The sequence below is a fragment of the Neophocaena asiaeorientalis genome, unplaced genomic scaffold, assembly GCF_003031525.2.
Source record: "Neophocaena asiaeorientalis asiaeorientalis breed wild unplaced genomic scaffold, Neophocaena_asiaeorientalis_V1.1 scaffold681, whole genome shotgun sequence".
NCBI lineage: Eukaryota > Metazoa > Chordata > Mammalia > Artiodactyla > Phocoenidae > Neophocaena > Neophocaena asiaeorientalis.
Window position 1 is genome coordinate 1,679,719 of NW_020172271.1, and position 6,874 is coordinate 1,686,592.

General features: G+C 48.1%; 1 long non-coding RNA gene across 5 annotated transcripts in view; it reads right to left on the bottom strand.

The window, feature by feature from the left end:
• Positions 1-1,625: 1,625 nt before the first annotated feature.
• The window catches only part of LOC112411429 (uncharacterized), a 23,794-nt gene continuing 18,545 nt past the window's right edge, over positions 1,626-6,874 (bottom strand). For 4 of the 5 annotated variants that reach the window (XR_003005614.1, XR_003005611.1, XR_003005609.1 and 1 more), the window contains 2 exons: positions 2,866-3,055; positions 1,626-1,952 (listed from right to left, as the gene is read on the bottom strand). This is a non-coding gene — a long non-coding RNA (uncharacterized LOC112411429). The remainder of the gene's footprint in view (positions 1,953-2,865; positions 3,056-6,874) is intronic. The other variant, XR_003005612.1, reaches the window with a different exon arrangement.

Here is a 6,874-nt window from a genome sequence, read left to right on the forward strand (position 1 = left end):
GTTTGTAATTCTAAGTTCATGGCCACTACGTGGCATTTCAGAGGAAAACAGAGATCTGGGAGCAGACCTTGGAGACAACTAGGCTTGGAGATAATGTATACCACCAAATTAAATATAAGTGGGAATTGCAGCAAGTGCTAGCCCTGGAACATGATGGCTTCCAGAGTGACTGAAGTGGGGAGGAAGGGATGGTTCCCCCACCTCCTTCCCTGGCTGTGCTCCTGCTGCTCTATCAGGCCAGGCTTGGTGGGCACGGAAGAAGGTTCGCAGGCAGCGGGAGAAGGCAAAGGGCCCTGCAATCCCCGCTTCCGCACGCATGGTCTCTTCCTCTCGCTTCCTCTGTAGTTTGATCTCCAGACTGTTCCTGGGTCCTGGGCGAGCCAGTTGAAGTGGGCATGATACTAATAAGCTGATTTAAGAGAGGAGTTTAGCTCATTGGGCCTTTGGGAAAGACCTCAGCTGGCACTCTGCTTGGTAAGGTAAGTTTCAGTGAAGCTAACAGGGATACTAGCCCACTCCACCGTCATATTCTTATTTTATAAGCTGACTGTATCCATAATGACTTCTGTAAGTGGAATCCACCTTTCCTCTGGCAATAGACGGAATTGTAGATGGTATCCTTGGGGTCTCCTCTCCTTTCTAGAGCTTCTCTGAGCTCGGGGTGGGGGTAGGCACAGATGACTTCACACATCCACTTACCCTTGGGGTCCCTGGTCAGTGTTGTCCATAACATATGATGCCATTTAGAACATCAATAATGAATCGGTCCTTTCTCTTATACTCCCTAACCCTACTTACTCATAGACCTATTTTGAGGAATAAATGAAATTAAAATAATTATGGTCGAACGTCTACTACATGCCAAATCCTTTACTAGGTGTTTGACAAATACGATTTCCAAACCTAACGACAAGATCATGAGATAGGAATCATAACTACCATTTTATAGATGAAGAAACCCAGAGAAGTTATGAATTTGCTCAAGGTCAGTAAGTGTTAAGATTCCAGCCTAGGTCTTTTTGACTCTAAAGCTCACATTTTCCCACGTGATACTATGTTATATAAAACATTGCACCGACCAGCACAAAATTAGGTTGTGCAGCAGTAATGAGAGACCCCCAGATCTTAGTGGCTTCTAACAACCAAGTGTTGCTTTATCCTCGCATGTGATGCCTTATTCACATGCATCACAGTTGGCTGGGAGCTCTGCCACATCATCCCCCAGGACTCAGGCTGAAGATGGATCAGCCACTGGACTGTCGCCAGTCCCCATGGTAGAGGGAGCGGGAGCTCTGAGGGGTCGAAAACTAGCAATTAAATACCCTGACATTGAATTGACACGCATTGTTTCTACTCACAACTCACTGGCCAGAATATTACATGAAGATTCCAAACCACAAGGGGGAGGAAGTGCTGTCTTGACCGGACAGCAGAGAACAGAAAGTATGGCAAGTACCATTCAAACCTGCCATGAGTGTCTGGCACAGGACTTGGCACCTAAATGCTCAGTAAACACTACTGTATACCCCCTCCCCTTCCCCGGCTATGAACAGATCATGGTGAAATAATGCTTCTTTGGATTAAGAGACTGGCATAATGAACAGGCCCTTCATTTTGTGCTTTCTTCAACACTTTTTTCTTTATTGGCTTTCAGCTGGATCATAGGATGCTGGCAGCAGTACACAATCTGGGTCAGATTGTCCCAGGGCCTGGGTCTCCAGTGACTTGATGTCTGACCATGTGTCAAGGGTCTCCATCAGTCAAGGTCAAATGCCACGTTGCAGGTGATGGATGACACTCACATGTCCATGACTCACTGCCCATTGGCTCAGGGCTACAGGCAATCCCTGGCGGGCAGCTGTAACTCCAATCCTTCTTCTTCCAGACAGGGAGGCGTATCAGAATGCAAGTGAGTGACAGGGGCGTCATCATAGGAATATGTTGACTCTGTTCTAATCGATAAAAAATGCATCAATCATTTGAAAATCTGAATAGTTCATTATTAATAACAAATTTTCTCTGACACACCTCATAACAGACATGCAGTGTGTCAGGACATCACCATGAAGGAACTGGTCAAGATGATGCCAGGCCAATCCATTGTGAAAATGAAAAATTGTGTCAATTAACTGGTTGTTTTATCTACATGGTGCCAAGGAATTGATTGGAAAGAACATTTTGTCCACACTAACTGAATTGGCTAGTGGTCTTGGCATTGTGTAGACCCAGCCTGAGTATTAAGAATGTGAGCATAGGGGCTTCCCTGGTGGCTCAGTGGTTGGGAGTCCGCCTGCCGATGCAGGGGACACGGGTTCGTGCCCCGGTCCGGGAGGATCCCACATGCCGCGGAGCGACTGGGCCCGTGAGCCGCTGAGCCTGCGCGTCCGGAGCCTGTGCTCCGCAACGGGAGACGCCACAACAACAGTGAGAGGCCCGCGTACCGCAAAAAAAAAAAAAAAAAAAAAAAAAAAAGTGTGAAAAAAAGAATGTGAGCATAATATCAAATCATGGACTGTCGGACTGAAAGGAATCGTCAGAGACAATTTTCATACATTCCCCTCATTCACAGATACGGAAACTAAGGAACAACCAGCGTTAAAACGTTTGCTGAGGGACATGCAGCGCAATTGTTAACTATTGTTTCAGAAGAGGTAAATGTGGGCACATCTTCACCCACAGCATTTTTAACATTTTCTGTAGCTATTTCAGAACCAAGATGCTCAACCCAATGGCATTGCATACTTTCTAAAAGTAGACAAGAATTTGAGAAACACCCCGTGGTGCAATTGTTCATTGCTTAAACTTGCTGCTGACTCATTTGCCTTCCACTTCTTTACCAACATGGTTGTGGCATCCGTCACTTACATTGGCTCTTTTCCCCAGCTGGTCCCATCCTCCCGGCAGGGCTGGGAAACGGGATGTAGTGACATCACCTCCGCGAGTCCTCATTGGCTGGTGGGCGGGGCTCAAAGGTGAGGACTCCGATGGGACCTGCTTGGCGCAGGGGTAAGCCTCCTGTCGTCCAGCATGAATCCTCCAGCACGAAGCAAGCCACCTGTTGCCCACGAGAGCAGGACGTTTAGGGCCAAAAAGAATTTCAGGCTTCATCTTTTTGAAAAAGTACAAATACCCCCCTACAAGCAAACAACTCCTGCTGGCCGCACTTAAAGTGTTGGGGGAAAAATGTCTCATCCAGAAATAGTCCTCGGATCAGGGCCCTCCACACTCCCACTTAACTGTGAATTGCATTTTTTCACTCACTTTGGGTTTCTGCCCCTTGAAACGCCTCTAGTCTGAGACAGGCGATTTTGTGGTGTCCCTTTATCCCCTTTCTTAAGTCTGCTTCAGAGACCTTTAAGGCTCCTCGCTTCATGGTCTGGGAGGGAACTCCAGAGCAGTTCTGAATGGCCCCAGAGTCACTGGCCAAGATCTAGGCTGTCCACTGTCACTGCCCAGTCTAGGATTTTGGCAGCTCTCCTAGCCCCACAGGCCCAGATGCAGGAGGCAGCCTTTGGCATGGACAGAGAGCTCTTAGGCTCAGGGCCAAAAAGTCAGCCCTTTCCCCCAGATGGAGCACATGGGACTGCCCTGCCCCTCCCCTGGACGTCGCACCTCCCGTGGGTTTGTATGGCTCAGAGAGTATTTGGAGTTGGGTCGGGGTAGGAGAGCAGGGAAGATGGGACAGTAGGGTGACATCCTGGGACAATTCTGCCCCTAACCCACACCAAGTAAGAGAGGTGGAGGAAGAGGACCATGAGAGCGATTCTGGGTCACAGCCGGTGCCCCCCTCTCTCCTGGTTTTGATGGATTGTTGAAAAGCCGTTGCAGAAAGTCTTGCCCTTTCCAGTCCTCTTTGCTGGCTTTGGTACAAAGCTGCAAGCACAGACAAACACACATACACCACTCCACCTTATAACACACATACTGGTCATCCCTTCTGGGCCTTCTAGGGGGGTCATCCCTTCTAGGTTCATATTCTGGAAAACCCTGCTGGTAAAGGAATTGATGGCTAAAGAATTTAAGACTTTCAGGGAGAAGAGAGTTCGGAGAAGAAAAGTCAGGAATGAACTAGAGAAAACCCTTATAATGGTTTTTATGTTCAGAAAAGAACCCAATCTGAGAACATACTGAATAAAGAGTATTCTAGAACATATCATATCCACACCTGTGGAAGTGTGAACCTGTTCAGCCAAGCTAGGGAGCAATTCAGCAACGTGAGTGTCATTGGGAATGCACTCTCCCAAGGGCGGCAGCACCACTTCTAGGAATATACCCTAGAGAAACAAGTTCAAGGATGCTCACTGCAGAATCATTTGTGACAGTGAAAAACTGGAAACAACTTAAATGTCCATAAGTAGGTGAGCAGATGAACTGTGGTCTGTTTGTACAGTTTAATGTTATTCATCAATTAAAATGAATGAGCTAGGTCTCCACCCATTAGCATGGATAGCGCTTGGAAACATAATGTTAGGTGAAAAAAAAGCAAGTTCCAGAATGATAGGTTCGGTGTGACACCACTTATGTAAATTAAGAAGCACTCAAAGCATAGCAAGGTGTAATTTATGAGTTATTCATATGTAGTAAAGTAGGAAGACATGTATGAAAAGAAAACCCATCAATTTCAGGACAGTTGCCGTGTTTTTGAAGGAGGAAAAAGGGTGCAAAAGGGACTTTGCCATGTCTGTAAGGTTTTTGTTTGCTGGTTTGTTTATTCATTTATTTATTTTTAACTGATCTGGTATGAATGTGGCAAAATGTTAACATTTGTTATTTCTGGGAGTGGGTGCAAGACTTTCGTTATATTGCCCCCTTGTATTTTTCTGTATGTTTGAAATATTTCAAAATTGAACAAAGAAAATTCCCATGGCATTTTGCCCCCATTTACATGAGCAGTAATGGGTATGGTACTGTGATTTTCCATTTTCTTCTTGTCCTTGAAAGAAAACTTTCGAGATTTCCCTTCCTTATACCTCTAACAAAATGCTTGTGTGCTTTTGTTGTTGTTGTTTTGGAAATATCATCAAAAGGGACATTTTTCCAGCCACTTATTCTGTGCCCTCCTGATCTCACGCATGGCTCCCTCACCCGGATACCTGGAGACACAGGTACAATCCAAGCAGGCTTCACCCAACCTCCTCGGCACCTTAGCCCAGTCCCTGGGCTGGAGTCTCACCTCTGCCCAGGAGGGCTTCCTGCCAGATGCCTGCTGCCCCTCTGCCTGGAGGGGAGGCCCAGGGTCTGGTTTATTTTCTCTGTCCTTTCTTTACCTTTCTCAAAGTTTCCTCGTGAAACCCTCCCTACTCCTTGGCCACCACATCTCCCTTTTCTATCTCAGCCCTGAGATTCATGATTCCACCAGCACCGACCCACTGAGTCCTTCTCAAACTGGAGTGTGCAGTTTGAGAATCACCTGGAATCAGAATCAGAATTCTGAATCAGAATCACCTGGAAAGCTTACTTAAACCCAGATTGCTGGACCCCACCTCCAGAATTTCTGATTCAGTAGTTCTGGATGGGGCCCAGTGGTGTGCTGGAAGCTGCTCTCTGAAAAGAAAATAGGCACTGATTTGTAGTGTTTGCCAGTTTCCATGGTGTAAATATTCCCACCGCAGCTGATTTCAAGACCCCAATGCGACCTTCACTAAAGGTGGAGCTGGGGAGCAGATGCGCACGTTTTCGTTCTCCCAAGGTGACGCAAACCATCTCAGCACGCCCTTGGTGCTGGGTGCTGGGACCAGGAATGTGCGTTTCTAATAAGATCTCAGGTGGCACTGAAGCTGCTGGCCCAGGGACCACGCTTCCAGAACCACAGCCCTGGAAAGCTGAGCACAGGAGCGTGGGGTTTGGGATGCGATTCCTGGATTGTGTGGGTGACTGCAACTTGGACCTTAAAAACCCCACCTCCTTAAGAGGAGCCCAGAAGGAGATTTCCTGCTCTGAAAGCAAAGGCAGCTTTATGTCCTGGAGACAGGCATGGGCTGGACCGCTGGCAAGACAAGCCCAGGGTGCATCTTGAGGGATGCACTGGCCTGACGTTCTGTCCCCTATCCTGGAAGCCCCCTGCCCACAGACAACTAGCCGTGCTGCTCCCACCTCCTGCGGTGGTCTGTTCTCCCTCCCCCTGCCCAGGCCCTGCAGCTAGGGAACACCATCCCACAGGATTAGTGTACACTAGTCCCTGGGGGCTCTCGAAGGAAAGAACCGTGTCTGAGGGTGTCCTTGGCAGAACAAGCCATAGACGCTGAGAAAAAAAGAAGGGAGGGAAGTGGGAAAGGAGGCATAAGAGGATAGGAAAAGGATAGAGAGGGAGGGTGGGAGAGGAGACAGAGGCCAGAACAGAGAGTCAGATGATGGAGGGAGGGCTCAGCAACTCCCAGGGGACTCAGGTTACACCCAGATTAGGCACAAATGAAAGCACCAGATGACAACTGTCTATTCCCTTCCTAATGAAATGACAGCTCTCTTCTGGGAGCTCTTTGGACCTTCCACTGTCACTTCCCCAGGCTCAGCCTGGATGAGGCCACCTCTGGGGAGAACAAAGAAGGCTTTGTAGGCTCTGCTGGGAGGAGAAAGCTCATCCCCGGGAGAAAGGCAGGATTAACATACGCACTCAGTGATATTATCAAGCTGGTATATAGGATTATATGTCATTAGGATTACAGGGTGTAACAACCCCAGGTGCATTTGACATTTCTATTCAAACTGTACTTTGGGGAAACCTATAGGTTTCATTGCTGGTAATTTCTCTGACTCCTTCCTCACGGAGGCTCAGTGTTCTATCTCAGCCTCCCCACCCCCGTACCCCACCCCCCAGCATCCCTTGGCTGGCGCGCCCACGAGCTCCCCTGCACCCTCACAGCCTCCAGCCTCCAGA